Raw genomic sequence first — 20,212 nt, 5'->3', positions numbered from 1 at the left:
AAGACAATTTCTGTGTGATTATTTTGGTTCTGGGCAGCCAGGTGGCTGGGATGAACAAGCAGACCTCCTTCCTATACATATATAGTTTATAATGATTTGCTTTCTCATATAACAATAATTTTTACTTAATTTTAGTTTCAGTGAGCATTTCTGTCCTCATTACAAGGTGCCTAGCTCATAACAGCTCTGTGCTATATATATATAACTAATGAAGCAATAGCTAGAACAGTGTTTAGAACATGACATTTAAGACAGACTTAGGCCTCATCATTTGCTATGTAACTGTGCATGACTTATTTTTTTAACTTTACTAATCTTATAAATCAGTAACATGGAAAATTTTCTCATTGCATCAAATTATTATAAGAAATTAAATAGCAATGAATAATTATATTTGTTTAATCCCAAACCAAGTGTCTAATTGGAAATTATCTGTACTATAGCTCAGTGACAGAACATTTGCTTAGCATGTATGAAGTCCAATGTGTAGTGGCATTTCACTTATATTTTAATAAATAAAATTTATTAAATAAAAACTTATGTGAGGATCAGCAAAGTAAAACAGCCACACTGACCAGCCTTACAGACCAGGCAGCAATGGCACACACCTTTAATTCCAGTAGCCACACTAGTTTATCATAGAAACCAGGTGGTGCATGTCTTTAATCCCAGCACTAAAGAGGATTGTAAAATGAGAGAAAACAGCTCTCGCGTACAGTATCATTCTGAGATTCCTGGAGGCAGGATTACCATTTTCTGACTGGGGTCAAGGTAAGAACCAGTGGCTGGCTGCTTTGCTTTTCTGGTCTTCAGGTTGAACCCCAATTTCTCTCTCTCAGTTTTTATTAGTCATGCTTCACCTAAGTTCCTAGTATGCATGCATGAGTGCGCGCGCGCGCGCGCACGCGCGCACACACACAGATAACACATTCAAGAAAGAAAGACAGTTGAGTCTTAGAACCAAATACAGTAGTTCACACCTATGATCCCAGTGTTTGGGCAGTAGAGGCAGGTGTCCAGGTCATCCCGTGCTACTTGGTGAGCTTGGGAGTCAGCCTGAGGCACAGAAGACGTGGTCTCAAACAAAATAAAAAAGAAAGTCGGGTCTCAAAGTGTTCAGCTATTGTTGAGGTGCCTTTCCCTTTTCTTTTCTTACTTATTTTTAACCACATATTTAGTATTTGATTCTCTATTTTTAATGTGGATATACTTGCCAGTGTTATACCTGCATAACAATTCAATACTTTGCCATCATAAAAATGTATCTGTGTATCCTAGTTAGCTAAACTGTCAACTTGACATAGCATAGAGTCATCAGAGAAAGGAGTCTCAATCACAGCACTCCCAAGAGTAGATTGGCTTAGGAACCTGCCTTGATTGTCAATTCAGGTAGGAGGGCCATCCTACTGCTGGCAACACCATTCCCTGGACAAGCAGCCCTGACTCTAAGAAAACTAAGTAAGCATGAGTCTATGATCATGCAGCAAGGAGTATGCCTCCATGGTTTCTGCTGTATCTGGCTGTGAATGAGTTTCCTGGTAGGGCGGAACTGTCTTTTTGTTCATGCTTGAGTTCTTGCCCTGGCTTACCCCAGTGATGCACTGTAGCCTGAAAGTATCACTCAAATTAATCCTGTCGTCTCCTAGATTGCTTTTGGCCAGAGTATTTTATCACAGCCACAGAATGAAACTAGAACTCTGCATTTCACTAGTAACGATTTTACTATGAAGTTTCTTTTGTCTGATACTGGTACTGGTGTAGCCTTTATCCTGATTGATGTTTGCAGAAGCAATGCCAGCCAGTCCAAGGAATGTCTCCTCTGAAGAAATTTTATTGGATTTTATTATTACACTAAAATCTAGTGTAACAATCTCTGCATCTTGATTGGTTAATCTGATCACATTTAACATGGCTATTATACAGTTAGATTTGTCAGCCATGTTTTGTTTTCTAACCCTTTTTGTTCCTCTAGCCCTCTTCTATGACTTTCTTTTGCATCCAGTGACTATAATATAGCATTAAAATTTCTTTAGTGATACATTTTCACTTTTTAAAAGCTGATTTCCATCTTAGTCATCCTAGGGCTGGCTTAGCTTGCACATCTTCGTTCACTAGAGCTGGAGTTACTAATTTAGTTCCAGTGAGTATGGAAATCCTACTCTAATATAATTGATTGTTTCTTTATTTTGTATGGTAGAAACACTAACCTAACTAATACATTTTTTTATAATTATTGCTTGTAGGTCTTTTAAAGAAATGGGAGAACTGAAGAAGTAAATATGAATTTATAGCTTCTGTTATGTTAAACTTTATCCTCCCAGATTTTGTTTTGTTTTTCCCCTTGTGGAATTCAGTTTGCTATCTGAGGTAATTTCTTTTCTTTTTCCAACTTAATATTTTTATTTATTTATTTTTTTTTGAAATTTTGTACAACACACCCCTATCACACTCGTCTCCCATTCCTCTCAGGTCCACTACCGCCCTGAACCTTGAGCTCCCTCCCCCAAAGAAAAACAGTACATCAAGTTCAATGTGAAAAAGTACATTTCTTCTGAACTACATTTTTCTGTTGTGCAGTACTCCATTGTGTAAATATACCATATTTTCCTTATCCATTCTTCAGTCGAGGGACAATTAGGTTGTTTCCAGGTTCTGGCTATGACAAATAATGCTGCTATGAACATAGTTGAGCACATGTCCTTGTGATACAATTGAACATCCTTTGGGTATATACCAAAAGTGGTATTGCTGGGAGAAACAATTAATAAATGGGACCTCCTGAAACTGAAAAGCTGCTGTAAAACAAAGGACACAGTCAACAAGACAAAACACTGCCTACAGAATAGGAAAAGATCTTCACCAACCCCACATCAGACAGAGGTCTGATCTCCAAAATATACAAAGAACTCAAGAAATTGGCCATCAAAGGAACAAATAATCCAATTTTAAAAAATTAAGTACAGACCTAAACAGAGAACTGTCAACAGAGGAATCTAAAATGGCTGAAAGTCACTTAAGGAAATGCTCAACATCCTTAGTCATCAGAGAAATGCAAATCAAAACAACACTGAGATTCCATCTCACACTTGTAAGAATGGCCAAGATCAAAAACACTGATGACAACTTATGCTGGAGGGGTTGTGGGGTAAAGGGAACACTTCTGCATTGCTGGTGGGAGTGCAAACTGGTACAACCCCTTTGGATACTAGTATGGCAATTTCTCAGAAAATTAGAAAACAACCTACTTCGAGACTGAGGTAATTTCTACCTAAAGCTTTGCTCTGCTCTGCTGTGTAGTGATTTCGTCCTGGTTGGAGGTTCTTTAAGACTCAGAAAGTCCCTGTTGTGGGGCCCAGTTCTTAATGTCAATATTCAGGAGGCAGAGGCAGGAGGATCTTTATGACTTCCAGAGGCTGCATAGTGAGACTTGAGAGGGTGGGGGGAGGCACCAAGTTCCAAATTGAAGCACTTGGAAGACTTCTTAAAACTCAGGAAGGAAAAACCTTACCAGACTCTTAAGCTTCATTCTCACCCAAGGCATAACAAGTGGTAGTAACTGCTAAGGAGATTCTGCCTGAAAGGTAGATCAATTTATTAGTTTGCCAGGTTGGGTTTTGATGGAGTTGTTTCTTTGCTCTGTCATTGGTTCCCTACCTGGGATGAGTAGACATTTGTTCTCATCTTCTCAGGAAAAGTCACACAACACAACTGGCTTCTTAACAAGGACTGACACGTCCCAAAGGTGACTTGGGAAGGAGTGGTTAGATGACCTTGCCGTAGGTGCTGAGACAAGCTCAAGTGGCTGATCCGTGTGGGCTGGAGTATCCATGGGGAGCAATCCCCAGATGGCTATCTTTTCCTTTGTGGCTTGGGATTGTATGCTTCCTTTGTTACAGCAGTGTCTGTGTGCTCCCTATAATGGGTAATAAGACCTGCAGCGGGGATGAGCCGAGAATGAGCTGTCCTTAGGAGAATCCAGGGCTGTGAAGTGACACACCTGCTCGATGACTCGCTGAATGGGATTAACCACGTGATATGGAGATGCCTTGTAAACCATTAAAGGATAAAAGAGTGCATTGCAGTCTCTGGGAGAGGTATACGTGGGTAAGCCATAGGGACTAAGTGGCCACTGCTATGTGGAATAAGACATGAAGTTGATGCTGAAATCACTGCCCAAAGAGAGCACGAGTATTTAAGGGATGATCACAACAGGTCTGCACCTAGCATGATGCGCTCTTGCCTTTCCTCTGACCTAGGACTCAGTGACCCTTCCTCCTGTATTTGCCACTTCAGTCACAGCTGCTTACTCTGCGCATTCTTTTAAAGAGTCTCATGCCGGTAGAGTGATGACACACAAGTCTGTTAAGGGTTCTCAAGAGTTTATTTAGGTATAAAATAGGGGTAACCACTCACTGATACAGAACGATTTAGATGTTGTCGCTGATCCAGCTGCCTTTGTCCAATCCAGTCGTCCAGTCATTCTGTCCAGGGCTGAAGAGCAGGTCACCTCTGCTCCAACCACCCAAGAGAATGCGGGAACAAGAGAGCATGAGACCCTCTCCCTAAACTTACAAATTGTCCTGTCCATATACAAGACCACATCCTAGGAGTCATAATCCCCAAAAGCCATTGGCCAAAGGGATTGAAATCCCACAGCACATGCCTTTCCACTATTTTGTCAATTATATGCTGAGTGTGTGTGTGTGTGTGTGTGTGTGTGTGTGTGTGTGTATGTGTGTATTGACTGACTTATAGGAATCTTTTACTGAAACTTGACATGGTGGCGCATATCACTTTTCCCAGCACTTAGCAGAAGAAGGTAGGAAAATCAGAAACTCAAGATAATCCCGAGCTACAAAGTGAATTAGGGGCCAACCTGGGCTACATGAAACCTGTGGGAGCCAAGAAATGCAGACCCATTTCTCAGCATTGTCTGGTGGTCAGAGAACTTGAGAGACTACAGGAGTAATTTGCACCTTCCAACTCAGGAGGTGGTTGCCTGGCTCTTTTGAAGTTAAGAAAACTCAGTACCATACTGACAGGTGATCAGGATATGCCAAAGTACTTCTGCCCCTTCCACTGTAACTATGAGATCACCTGGGGAAGGGGTGTTTTCTGCCTACGGGACCAAGTGTACACGAGTAAACCACAACTTGAGTCATCCTGCTACCTAGGCAACAGAATGCTGATGATGGGAAGTCTCATGCTGTCCTGTTAAGAAGCCTTTGTTATCTTCTCCCCCAGTTTACGTTTCATATAAAAACTGTGGAAAAATAAACGCGGGTGGTTTTCAGGATCTGAAAAATCCCTGAAACTCCCTCCCAATACTGTCTTGTGGTTTGTGTCTTTATTTTCCCATGCCTCTACCCTGGCAAGAAGTGTTTTTTGTTGAGGTTGGTCCTCAACAGAAACCCATCTCAAAACTCAAATAAATGAATTAAGAGGGAAGGAAGATTGCATGGAACTTGGCTAAAACTTTATTCTTATTCTTTCTCTCTGCTGAATTGTCTCCTGTCTTCCTTACCTCAGTACATTCCAGCTTCATTCATCAGCTATTTAAATAAGTTATCATCAAGTTCTTCAGGATTATCATCAAGTATCAGCAAGCACCATTCATTTTACTACTAAAACAGTGAATTTATCTGCCTCCCCAAATTCAAGTAGCACATTCTCAATCTAAGCCTTGGTCTTGTGAATCTTTGCTGTTACATTTCCTGAGACATGAATGTGTCTGTTTTCCCCATGTAGAGCACCAACAACCAAACAAAAAAATGATTCCACCAAAGTCTAGCTTGGAAACCAATTAGTTTATTGGGTTTACTTATTGGAGCATAGGTGAGAAGTGCGAATTACCCCAAAAGTGCTGACAAGTCCCATCTGGGCATGGGTGACATTCTCCTGAAAGCTGCGAAGTTGGAGACCTTTCTTCATTATTCACCAACCACCCTCTGTGTCCTCCAAGGACATGGAACTCTGGGGCAGAATTTTGTGCAGAAAGGACTTGGAGCAATTAGAGAAGGAGTGGCTGGAACCTCAGATGAAGGTCCAATGACACCCCTATCTCCACCCCCAGTGAGGGAACTTTAACAGGCCCAAGTTTATTGAGAACCTCACACAGGTTCTTGGCTGTCACTTTGACTATATTTGGAATTAACCAAAACCCAAGTGACTGGGTACACCTGTGAGAAATTTTTCTCAAATAATGAGAAGTGGGAAGACCCACCCTAGATCCCAGATCATTTATGGTGGGAAGGTCCACCATAAACCTGGGCTACACCTTCTGGTGATAACCTTTGTGATGGATGTGGAAGGAGGAAGGAAACACTTGTTCTTTGCCTGCGTGTTCTTCTCGTGTTCCTGCTGGTGAGTCCATTCTTTCATTGACAGTAGAGCCAGCTTCTTCAGTATTCTGGCATGTACTGAAAACCAGCAGAGATATCCAGCCTTGTGAACTGAATAACGACTGGATTCTTGAATTTCCTTTGGTAGGCAGCCATTGTTGAATTAGCCTGTTGGACCATAGCCTGTAGGCTACTCTAAAGAGAACCCTAATACAGTGTTCAATCATTCCTGCAGTTACCTCTCCTCTGACTTTTCTACTTCTGTCTTTGCTTTGCTCCAAATTCTTTCCCACCCAGAAACCAGAGTACACTGTCAAAGCACAATGCCATTCTCTAGCTGCAAACCATGTGCCTGGAAAATAACACCTCCAATAAAGTCAAACTTTTTAACATGCCTTGTCACGGCCTTGATGATTTGAGCCCTGCTGATGTCAGTCTCTGCTTTCAGGCACAATTCAATGAAACACGAGTGTGTAATCCTCAAATATGCTATACTTTTTCTTCCCTGGAAGCCTACAGTTTTTCTTATTTCCTCCTGCACAAATTTCTCTTCATCGTGAATTATGTATTTTGATTGGCAGCTGGACAATATTTACAATCACTATAGAAACAGGTCTCAAAACATGCTTATAAGGAATTGTATAGACTAGGAAAATAAAGGTGGGAAAGCCCACCCTAAAGGTGAGTGACACCATTCCATGAGTGGAGGTCCTGGACTGAATAAAAGTGAGAAAGCTAAGCACAAAGATTTATCTCTCTCTCTGGTTCTTGGCTGCAATGTGATCAGCTGCCTCAGACTCTCTGGAATATATCAGTGCTACCAGGAGTAATCATGTCTCATGTCAACAGAACTCTAATTTATTTAAATGCCATGTTATACAGTTCTTTGAAGTGGTTGAAGATTACCTATCTATTCAGAACACAATCACTATGTATCTAAAGAACTTGTTTAGTCTAACTCTAAGTATGACAAACATGGATGACTATTGACCTATAATTCTTAATGCCTATATGGCTTAAAAACTAAGACTTTATATTAGAATGTTAAACAATCTTTAAACAACTGTGCAACAAATGAGGACAATGAGTTCAAAGTTTAAACAATGTGTAAGTATCTTGATCAGAGGTAGAAATGTATATTGCAATATGATAAATATATCCTAAAATTGTATAAATATACAAAATGTCTTAAACAGAGGTAGAAGCATGGATGCATACAATATGACAAAATAACTTTGCTTATGTGTACAAATATTGTAAACAAAAATAAGAGCATATTCAATATAATTTGAATTTGTATCAATATACAAGAATCTATACCAATGTAAATTGCCTATAAATAATAGCTCACAAGTCTTCACTCTATTACTCACTATTATTATTAGTGAGAGTAAACTCACACTAGTCTACCTATTATCCCATCCAATTTCCCTTTCCTTTTTTTAGAGAGAGATCCCTGAGTCTACATAATTTCTATATTTTAAAAATAATGTTTACTCATTTAAGTAAACATTAATTGTCAGTAAAGTTTGCAGCTCATTGTAATCCTCCTATGTCTTAAGTGCGTTGCTCTAAATCATCTACATGTAAGGCTGACAAATGGGCCTACAGTTACGGGAGAAAGCCTCTGTGTACCTATGTGCATCTTCCATCAGAGGGCAGTAAAGGACCAGTATGATTTTGTTCTTATCATGTAATCAATCTCAACAGCCATTGGCCTATCTTGTGAAAATGGAAATGTTCAAAGAGGGGAAACATAGCACACACTTACCATTTTCCTTCATCCCTGGGTTGTCTTATATGCTCTACTGTAGGTTTTATTATTTCCTGAGGACTGAGATATCAGAGATAATCTGTTGATTAAATGTTTGATTCTGAGTAAGTAGTCAGGATTTGAATTGTAGAAGAATGATTTAAGGGCTTTGTAATTTGGAAAGATTAATTGTGCTTTCTGAGCCTGTCAATCTTAGATGGACACATTTTACTTTAGGACGTCTCTGCTTAGACTCTGGTAAAGAAAAGAATGGGCCATTACTCAGTGGTGATTTGTGCTTTTTAGCTAAGTCACATACATTTATATACTGACCAATTTGTTCATATGCCTCCTAAAACTCATAAAATAAATACATGTAAGTACTATATTAATGTTATTATCTCAAATGCCACATCTTAATTTGGGCACATTTTAAAACTTTCTAAATGAATAATTAAAAAAATAATAATATTGAAGGTTTGTTTCACCTTCTTTGTTTTGTTTTGTTCTGGTTTTAGAGTTTGTTTGTTTTTGCTTTTCCAAGACAGGATCTCACTATGTAGCTCTGGCTGGCCTTCAAATCCCAGAGATCCTTCTGCCTCTGCCTCCCAAATGCTGGCATTAAAAACATCCACCACTATGTCCAGTTTTATTTTGCCTTCTTTTAATTCTCACAAGTTGATTGTGGTAATTGATATTTCTCCTGACAGCTACTACATTGCCTTTGTTAAACTTTCTTATTGCTTCCTTTCCCTGTACAGTTTTATTGACTAGATTCACTTTTTCAATCTGTTGTGCTTATATTTTTACTAGTTATTTATCTTCCTATCAACTGAAGCACAATTAATAAAAACTCAGAGAGAGAAATTGGAGTTCAAACCGAAGGTCAGAAAAACAAAATAGTCATACACTGACTTTTACCTCAACCTCAGTCCAAAAATGGCAATCCTGCCTCCAGGAATCTTTGAATGTTGATATTAATTATCAAGCATATGGTTTTAAATTTGTTTTTGTTTGGAACTTTTTCTTTTTTCATGACAGGGTTTCTCTGTACTTTGGAGCCTGTCCTGGAACTGGCTCTTGTAGATCAGGCTGGCCTTGAACTCACAGGGATTCGCATGCCCCTCCCTCCTGAGTGCTGGGATTAAAGGCGTGTGCCACCACCATTCGGTTTTATTGGAACTTTTTTTAAAAAAAGAAATACCATGCAAATATATTTTGATGAGCAACAAAGTTCTTAGTTTTAGTAAAACCTAAAAATGGTTAAAATGGTATTGTAACTCAAAACTCAAAGTAATCCCAGCACTTTGGAGACTAAAGCAGGAAGATTGCTGTGAGATCAAAGCCAGGATGGATTACATAGTGAATTCCAGTTTAGTGGACTACGGTGTGAGATCCTGTCTCAAGCAGGGTGGGCAGTAATAATAATAAAAATAACAATGGTTAATCTTCATTGTCTACTTAATTGGATTGCGAGACACCTAATAGAGTATTGAAGCTCACCTCCTGAGTGTGTCTGAGAGACTATATCCAAAGATTACTAACTCATGAGGGCTCTGATCTGAACAATGTTTAATCCAGTAATAGATTCAAAGTCAGGGTATATATTCCACTGTCTTTCAACTGCCAGTACCTAAGCAACCTCTCTTACATTTGTATTTGTGATACAGTGTGTGTGTGTGTATGTGTGTGTGTGTCTGAGAGAGAGAGAGAACTCACTATATAGCTCTGGCTGGCCTGGTCTGGAACTTCCTATGTAGACCAGGCTAGCCTCAATCAAATTTACAGAGACCCACCTACTTCTGTCTCCTGAGTCCTGGGATTAAAGGTGTGCATCAACACTTCAGATAGGATATATATGTCTCACTTAACAGTATAAGATGAATCATTGATTCAAGCTAGGGTTTCCAAAGCAGGTAAAGGTGTTTGAACCCCAGATCCCACAGTAGAAGGGCAGAATCAACTTCTGAAAGTTAACCACTGACCTCTGTACATGTACCATAGCATGACATTATCAATAATAATGATAATGATAATTATTTTAAAAAGAAAAATTTAGACATTTGGTTCATTTTCACAGTTGTTAACAAACATTTAATTTGGTAAAAGGAAAGCATCTTGCCCACACTGACAGCAAAAGGCTGTGTCAGAAAGAGACAGGTCTTTCTGTCTTGGAAATGAATCCCTGCCAGCTACTGTCTGTCATGGTGACGCTGAGTTCTCTGTCTGAAAGCGGGAACTCCTGGTTTCCTGTGTTTTCTAGGTTGTGGAGGTTTGTTTAAGACCTGTGTTTTTTGGAGGGAACATTTCCATGGTTACACTCATCTCTTCTTTCACCCTTGGAAAAACAAGAGCAAGTGGAATGCCCCAGTTCCCGGATCACTGCTGCACAGATGTCTTTCTATCTGCCCACACATGAAATTGGGGAGCAAGTTCCGTTTCTATGATTTATTCCCTCCAGTGCCTCTTTTAAATGAAGCAAGGCTTAGATTGGCAAATTAAACAAAGAGTGGTCTATGTTATATAAATAGCCTGAACTCATGCAGGAGAGATTTAGAGGTATGGTATATGAAGGGAGAGATTGTTTAGGGGAACAGAACTAAATTATAGCTCCGGGCAACAAACACAAATGTATGGAGAATTAGTTGTGTGTTCAGAAAAACTATACTGAGTTTAAAAATAGTGCTTTGTATTTTAAATATAAAGTTTCATGTTAGACTGTTAAAGTAACCATGTACATTTTTACTCCCACAGAGCGGCAAAACTCACTGTTTCTTGTATCTGAATGTTGTTTATTGCTGCTCCACCAAATCTGGCTGAAGTGTGTGCATAGTCCAAATCCATACGTTTCTTCCATGAGCATTGCAGAGCATTTGCATAGATATTCTTGAGTTTATACCCATGGATTAATTTCAAGATATATTAAGGGTAAGAGATAACAAATACTTGCATGAAAAGGAATGACCAAGGAAATAATTTTAAAATTAAACTTTAGAGAAATATATACATCTTATACACATATTAAATATGAATATATAAAAATAAATCACATACATGTATATATCACATTATATACAAATAAAATTAAATTATATGCATATTAAAATTTATATATAATATATATACATAGATTCATATATATCTTACGTACATATTTATTCCATGTATACAGAATATATATATGTATATATACACATATACATAAACACACACACACACACACATACACACACATATTCCTTAAAGCAAAGAGAAGTGGGGAAAATGGCATCCTTATAACTCTGGCTGCCTGGAATGCAGTGTGTAGAACAGGCTTGATTTGAACTCACTGAGATCTAGCTATGTGACTCAGCCTCCTGAGTGCTGAGCCTGCATCTTCATGCCCCGCCTTGGCTCATATTTTGAGGGAATATGTACCATCATTTGGGAAGGCATGGGGGCAATCATTTCCATGGCTGTGAGAGGGGGTAGCTATGATTCCCCACCTCTTCTTGCCTTTGAGGATTAGAAAGCAGAGACCAGACAGAAAGCAGGACCAAGCTGTGAACCCCCATCCCCACTGGCCTACTTTCTCCCATAAAGCTCCATTTCCTCCACATTCTAAACCTACCCAAACAGCCTCACCAGCTGGGGACCAAGTATTCAAACGTACGAATCTATGGTGATATTTCACACTCAAACCATGAAGACTCAAGCATGAACACTGCCAACAATTTGAATACTATACTATAGTTTTAATTTAAAATTGCATGTCTGTGAGAGGGTAATTTCTTGTCTTTTGCATGGTAGTTAAAGCAAGCTTGTTATCACAACGGCCACAAGAAAAACACCCATGTGGGTTTTCTGCCCTGTGTATGCTCTATTATTCTCTTAGAAAATGTGATAGTGTGGCCTTGGGCTATTAAAAAGAATAGCTATTCAGAAAGAAAGTTACATGTAGCTATTCGGGCTTCAGAAATATTTGCCCCAGTGATCCATTGGGCTGTATTTATAATTCTACAGTGTCGACAACAGTCGCGTTGCTAGTCATTCGTCACCTTCATACTTTCAGGAACATAAGGTCTGTAATTAGGTTCCTTTGAAAGGTATAATAGCATCATTTCAATTGGGCATGAATTTTACTAAAGCAAACTCAGTTAGGAAAAACATTTTTTTTTTTTTGGCCAAGAGACCAGTGAACATTGTATGGGTTAATGAATAGGATGAATCTTTCAATTTTATAGACGCAGACAGTCTCAACCTTAAACTCTCGATACACTGAAACCTACTGCTATAAAGCATGACCTAATTCTTATCAGTGTCCAACAGTCCTCCCTCTCCTGCATTTCTTCCTTCCTTCCTTCCTTCCTTCCTTCCTTCCTTCCTTCCTTCCTTCCTTCCTTCCTTCCTCTTTTTTGAGACAAGGTCTTGCTATGTACCCTTGGCTGGCCTGAAACTCCCCTGAACATACCCCCCTACCCCCAGCTTGTTCATATCTAAGTTGATGAGGATGACTGACTAGGTCTTTTCCTCTAGAAGGCACCAGATTTCATTATAGATGGTTGTGAGCCACCATGTTGTTGCAGGGAGTTGAACTCAGCACCTGTGGAAGAGTAGGCAGTGCTTTTAACTGCTGAACAATATCTCCAGGCCGTGGAACTCATAGAAATTAGTCTACTTCTGCCTCCCACTTGTTTAATTAAAGGAGTACACCATGCCCACTGGAGTTCAGTAAACTCTTGATGGAGGTCATAAATAATACAGGTTTTCAAACTATTATTCAACTAAAATATGTCTCATGACCAACATCTCAATCCCTTGATGAATAAAATACAGAAGTTACCTCCAAAGCCCTTCCATTTATTGCATTCCTAGTTCATCTTCTCATCTTCTTTCTTATTTTTTTGTTCTCTCACAGCATCCCCCTCGCCAGGAAAGACTATTTATTTGGGGCTTAACCCAACAAAGTCTAATACAGAAAAGAAAGAAAATGCTTAGAGGGGAGGCTGATGTGAGTGATCGGTTCATGGAAAAGCTGCTCCTGAACTGCTCAGCAGGGGCTGTGGTGTTGACACCATGTGTCATTCCTGCCTGGCAAGCTCCAGACTGATCTGGAGCTGATCAGTACCGCTGTCCTCACTGCTTCACTTAAGGACCAAATAATGTAGAACATTCAACCTGGAGAGTCACTCTCTCAGTTTATAAAACTGTGTGTGCAGTTTTTAAATGTGCACAGTGTATGACATACACACATGGTATGAGCTGTGTGCCTCCGGAGGGTGGAGTCCATGCAGTAATCCAGCCAATGCCACTTGAAGATACACTTTTTAGTTGACTTTTGAGCCTCTCAAAGCATTTAGTACTTAATTATAGAAGTGGCCCTCTGCAAACTCTTTACCACTGAGCTGTATCTCCCATCCTCTCTCTTTTTAAATTGTTCCATTTATGTATTTCTTATCCTTGTCTTAATTTTAGTCATTCTCTCTCTCTCTCTCTCTCTCTCTCTCTCTCTCTCTCTCTCTCTCTCTGTCCCTTGAGAGCTGGAGTTATTGGCGTGTGCTACCATGCACAGCTGATAATTCCATTTTTTAAAAAGGTTATGTAGCTAGCATGGTAGCTCATGCTTTTAATCCCAACACTGGAGATAGACTGGAGAGACAGACAGATATCTGGGTTGGAGACCAGCCTCATCTACATAGTAAGTTCCAGGCCAGCCAGGGCTACACGGTGAGGCCCTTACTCAAAAAAAAAAGAAAAAAGAAAAAAGAAAAAAGAAAAAGAAAAAAGAAAGAAAGAAAGAAAGAAAGAAAGAAAGAAAGAAAGAAAGAAAGAAAGAAAAGTCATATGTTAAGAGTACATACTGCTCTTGTAGAAGCTAGGTCCTTCTCTCATTAGGCACCTAGGTTTTTTTCTGTTCAAATGAGATAGATACTTTCCCTTCTTTTAAGTGACAATTGATTCAAGAGCTGCCAGTCCAGTAGAGTTTTCATGCAAATTTCACAAAGGTACCTACTCTCTTTCTGCTGGGATAGATTTGACTAGTTTACCTAACCAGTTTGTCTGGATAGCCCGTGTCTCTCCCTTCTGAGCATTAGAATTGCAGGTGTGCTCTCTTCCACCCAGCTTATGTGACTTCTGGGGATCTGAACTTCAGCCTCTGAGCTTGCAAGGCAAGTACTTTATCCACGGAGCCAACCCCACACTCCCAAATAACTTTTTTTCTAAAGTAATTTCTTACTTTGTTAGAAGTTTACTATTTTCCCTATGCCTACAACACTATTTCTGATTTTATAAGCATATTTTCTACAGCCTTCCTACTCAATATGGAGTCACTAGAGACAGTGTTGAGCCCCTTATGTCAGAATCAGAATCAGACAAGACTCTTAAGGCACACATGTGCCTTAAACACTGCACATGTGACACACACTGTTCTGTCACTTGCAGGCATATAGCACAGTGAAAAATGCATAAAAACCAGTATAAGTTCAAAATCTGAACAGGATGGGAATTCTTAAAGAATTACTTTTTTTGTTTGTTGGTTTTGAGACGAGGTCTCACTCTTCAACTCTTCCAGGCCTGGAGCTTGGTATGTAGACTAGGTTGGCCATAAACTCACAGAGATCCTCCTGCCTGAATCTTGTTAGCAAGGATCATCTGAGAACCCTAAGCTCAACACCTCCAAGACAGTTCTCAGGACATTACAGTCTTTTGCAGACATGTACAGAGTGGCAAAATCTTCAAGTTGCAAAGTTCTAGGTGAACTGAATTAGGGTGACACGGTCATTCCTTGTTCCAGCTCTCATTGTGAATATCTGTCCTTACTGCATCCTATTATATACCATGTCTTCTGTTTTTTTCTGTTTCTAACAGGCCTCCAGCATCATGCTGATTTCCAGTGTAGGAAGACTGCAGCATGCCTGACAGACGTGCTTGAGAAACCTCTTCAGGCAAAAGTTTAGAGCTATGGCAACAAATTCAATTTCAATGAATGAACAACATGCAAACTCATGGGACAGGAAAAGGAAATGTGCTTCATCCGAAGCCCCTTCAGCAGACGCTAACATGACATACAACCTAGTTCGAAGAAACTATGGGAAGGACAGAGAAGCAGCTTAACTTGTATGCTCATGAGATGGTTTCTGATTTCATCAAAAGAGGGCTGGGGATGTAGCTCAATGGTAAAGTGCTTGCATAACATGTATTATAGCTGTATACGCATACATTAATATATACGTATGCATGTATGAATGTTAATGTTGTCACTTGGAAGGATCTAGAGTCACCTAGGAGACAAGCCTCTTGGCATGCCTGTGAGGGATTGTGTACATTAGTTGAATCAGAAAGACACACCTTAACCGTGAGTAGCGCTGGTAAATGTAATGGGATCCCTGACTGTATAAAAAACAGAAAGTAAGTTTATTACTTCCTCTGCTTCCGGATGATGCACACATATGGCCAGCTGCCTCAAGCTTCTGTTGCCATGACTTGACTTTCCAAACATAGTAGATTAATGGATTGTATACTTAACCTGTGCACCCGAACAAACTCTTCCTTTCTAAATGTTTTGTTTGTTTTATCTTCGTCTCAAGACAGGGTTTCTCTGTGTAGCCTTGGCTATCCTGAAACTTGCTCTATGGACCAGGCTGGCTTCAGCTCACAGATATTCACTTGCCCTTGCCTCCTGAGTGCTGGAATTAAAGGCGTGTGCTACCACCGCCCAGCCTTAAGTTATTTTGTTAGGTATTTTGTTGAAGCAATGAGACATGGCTAACTAACTAGTTAACTAACTAACCAACTAATTAGCTGACTAACTGACTGCACAGACATAGAGAAAGTGAGTAATTGTCATGGGGGGAGCAAAGGGAGCAGAAAACTGAAGAAGTTTATGATCATGAAAATGTTAAGCCCTTCTTGCTAATTCTGGTTGGTTCTCACATTTCCATAGGTGGCAAGACACTGAATTTTTAGGCAAGACGTGGTCTCATATTAGGAGCTGAGGAAAAGCTTGGAGCACATTACTAATAAATGCAATAAAGGATGTTGGGGGGGCGGTTTTCAGTGCTGAGACCAGCTTGTTGTACTACAATGTAGACAAATGACCCAAGGTAGCATGGTGGTGTTTGGTTGCCTTAGATATTGTAACCAGAGGCGCAAAGGAAGCTAATTTTCCCTACAAGGGGTGGTTTTGTAGTCACCAGTTAGCATTCAAGAAAGTTCAGAAAACCTCTCTACTGTGACTAACAAGAATGGATGGTACTTCAAACTGCTCTTGTGTGGGCTCCACTGCCCTCAGAGCCCTCTGTACTTGTCTTAAGAATCTTTTCCTGAACCATCCCTGCCCCTAATCCAGCTACTCACCTAGATTTGTCCCTTAAACCTCAGACAGTCATGCTTTTTGCATCTCTTAGCCACATCCCTAAGGCAACTGATCTTATTCATGTCATAATCTACTGTAGCGAACATCATAGCTTAGTAATATGGAATATTAAACTGCTGTTTCTCCTGATGCTCATGGACTGATCGGGAGCTCAATGAGAAACTCACTGGGAGCTACCCAGAATCGTCAAAGAAGATTGGACCACACATCTGGGAAAATATCAGTCTCAAAATTTGTGGTACTGTTTTTGCTGATTACAAGCATGTAACTTTCCTATCACCATAAAGTCAAAAACTTCTAAGTCAAACTAATGTAAATTGAAGATCATCTGTATGTATATGTGTACACACATATATTTTGGCAGGTGGCAAAAATCAACATTCTGAGGTATTTCCTATGTCATACAAGGTATTTCTTATGTTGATTTTTCAAGACAGCATGGTATGTCATGCCAATGTGATGATCTGTGTTTCCACGTTCTTTTACTTTCACTCAGAGCCTGAACCACACAGGAAAGGATCAGTAAATACTTCTTGTGAGAGTAAAACTACGAAAATTATAAGCTAGTCTCCATAATTGAAGTTCCTTGAATCATATGTTTAATAGATGAAAAAGTTCAAAATCGACATGTATACATTCTACCCTTAACTATTTTAAATAATCCCCCTGTGTTTCCCTTTTCAAAATTTAAGCTATTTGCAATAAAAATTTTGCTGAGCAAAACAAAATTAGAGTAAGTCCAATTGGAACAATGACAAATTTGGAAGATGCAATGAATTAACTGAGTTGTCACCATACTCAATCTAACTCTAGACTACCAGAGCCAAGGAGATCTGAATGATCACATTTGTTAATTAGGTTGTTAGGGTCAGTTAGGCCTTGAACTCATAATCTTCCTGCCTCAGCTTTCTGATTACTGGGATTACAAGACCTGGGTCTCTTGTCAGCTTTCTGACAAGGGATCTTACTCAATAGCCACTGTTACCCCACTCCTAGAACCAAAGCTGCTATTATGGAACCATGGCTTCTACCGCCTCTCTTGCAGATAATCTGTGCTGGCTCAGTCTTTCTGTCACCACACTCTGCCTGCCTTGTGCTTTAGTTCAGACTGAGGGTGGCATACAGAGACTGTGACAGATCTTTGTCAGAAGAACAACTTTTTCCTTCTAGCATCATAGATTGGAGTGATGATGTGGGAGAATTGTCTGTATTCTGTCAATCATGTATTTTAATAAAACGCTGATTGGCCAGGCAGGAAGTATAGGCGGGTCAACCAGACAGGAAGTAGAGGCGGGGCAATGAGAATAGAATAAGGCTATGGAGGAGGAAGGTTCCTCCGCCATTCCTGCTTAGATCACCGAAGAGGCAACATGTAAGCTGTCACACTGAGAAAGGTACTGAGCCCATGTGGCTAATGTAGATAAGGATAATGGGGTAACATAAGTTATAAGAGCTAATAAGAAGCCTGACCTAATGGGCCAATCAGTTTATAATCTTATAAAGTCTTGTGAGTGATTTTCCTTGGGGTATGCCGGTTGTGGGGTACCGGGTGGGACGGAAACCCCAACAAGCCGCATCCAGCGTGGATAACTGAATTCACAGAAAGCCTGAGAAAGCTTGGGAAAGAATAGAGTAAAGCATGTTTTCTTGGTAGCAGCAATTTCTTGGGTCTGCGCTGCTTGCTAGAGGCAAGCAAGACTCTCATCTAAGAGAGGCTTCCTGACTCAGCTTTAGCTGCAAAACTCTGCAGCTCTTTTTAAGAGGTCCTGCTGCGAAACACTTACATGGTGTTGATGGAAAGCTGAACGCATGCTTTTCGGTTTTCAGCGATAGCAGGAAAAAAGCTGTGCTGTTTTAAAATGCCGACTTTCTGGGCTGTCCTGCCAGGGCAATCTCTGACTCTTTCAGGTAGGCAGTCCGACTGAGTGTGGTCTGTGAGCAGAATGCTCCAGCTTGCTTGCTGGCAGGGACCTTGAAACGCCATAGAGTTGTGGCAGTAAAAGGCTCCAGTGGTACCTCTACCATGAGTCTGGAAAGCTAAGAAATGGACTGGATCTAGCCATCAAAGTCACAGTTTTAGACTCATGTGGTCAGAAAAAGAGAGATATATAGTAAAAAGAGATTCAAAGAGGAAGAAAACCTCTAAATGGTTTACCATGAGTTAAAAATATATGTAGGCTAAAGGTTAAGGTTCTTAGGGTAAAAAAGGAAGAAAGAAAGTAGTTGGGGGTGGTGGTACACACCTTTAATCCCAATGCCTGGGAGGCAGAGGCATATTGACCTCTGTGACTTCAAGGGACAGAGGTAGAGATTGACCTCTGTGACTTCAAGGTGTGGTAGCACACGCCTTTAATCCCAATGCCTGGGAGACAAAGACAAGACAGATCTCTGTGAGTTCAAGGTGTGGTAGCATACACCTTTAATCCCAGCACTGGGGAGGCAGAGATAGAGGAATCTCTGTGAGTTCAAAGACAGCCTGGTCTACAGAGTTATTCCAGGACAAAGATATATACAGAGAACCTGTCTCAAAAAGCCAAAAGTTAAAAGTAGAAATAAAAGAAATAGAGGTTGAAATAAAGCTGCATAAAGATGGAAAATACACAGAGAATCTTGATACTGTATGCTATTATGCTCTCTTTGAATTGTTTGAATGCTGAGGAAGGAGCAACAGCTGCTAAAGGACTGTTGTTTATAAATACTGCTGAACTAACCCAAGATAGGTATTTTGAAAATACCTTGGCTTCAAAACTGAAGTCAAAAGGTTTGTTACTTTGGAGAAGAGATTTTGCTTTTGTTTCCACAGAAAATAAGAGGTTGTGGATTCATTCTGAGTTAAGAAAAATCCAGTATGATCAAGGAAGGCCACCTGAGAAATCTCTGACAGGAACAGATGGCCCAGATGTCTGAGTTCTTCAGCCAGAACAGGTTCAAGACTGCTGCCTGAGATGATCAAGACTCACAGGATACTCCAGTCAGGACTTGATGATAATTCTAAATTTTCTTTAGGTCCCCATAAGATTATCAGCGCCCCCAACCAGCAGGAAGTAGTCTGAAATACTACGCCCACATTCCCAACAAATGGACTATGGGTATTTTCCTTTGTTTAAAAAAAAAAAGAGGGAAATGATGCGGGAGAATTGTCTGTATTCTGTCAATCATGTATTTTAATAAAACGCTGATTGGCCAGGTTGGAAGTATAGGCAGGTTAACCAGACAGGAAGTAGAGGTGGGGCAATGAGAATAGAATAAGGCTATGGAGGAGGAAGGTCCCTCCGCCATTCCTGCTCAGATCACCGAAGAGGCAACATGTAAGCTGTCACACTGAGAAAGGTACTGAGCCCATGTGGCTAACATAGATCAGAATAATGGGGTAACATAAGTTGTAAGAGCTAATAAGTAGCCTGACCAAATGGGCCAATCAGTTTATAATCTTATGGAGTCTTGTGTGTGATTTTCTTTGGGCTTGCCGGTTGTGGGGTACTGGGCGGGACAGATACCCCAACAAGCCGGCCCCCTCGTGTTACAGAGTGACTAAAGACAGAGTAAAGGAGGTGAATTTTGCTTGATGTTAATATTTAAAATTTTATATGGACATGAGTGTATCAGCCAGGGTTCTCTAGAGTCACAGAACTTATGGAATTATTCTCTCTCTCTCTCTCTCTCTCTCTCTCTCTCTCTCTCTCTCTTTCTCCAGGAATTTATTGGAATGACTTACAGACTGCCATCCAACAATATTGTTAGCTGTGAATGGAAAGTCTAGTA

This window comes from Myodes glareolus, chromosome 14, assembly GCF_982192425.1.
Source record: "Myodes glareolus chromosome 14, mMyoGla1.1, whole genome shotgun sequence".
NCBI lineage: Eukaryota > Metazoa > Chordata > Mammalia > Rodentia > Cricetidae > Myodes > Myodes glareolus.
Note: the sequence above shows the minus strand (reverse complement) of the source record.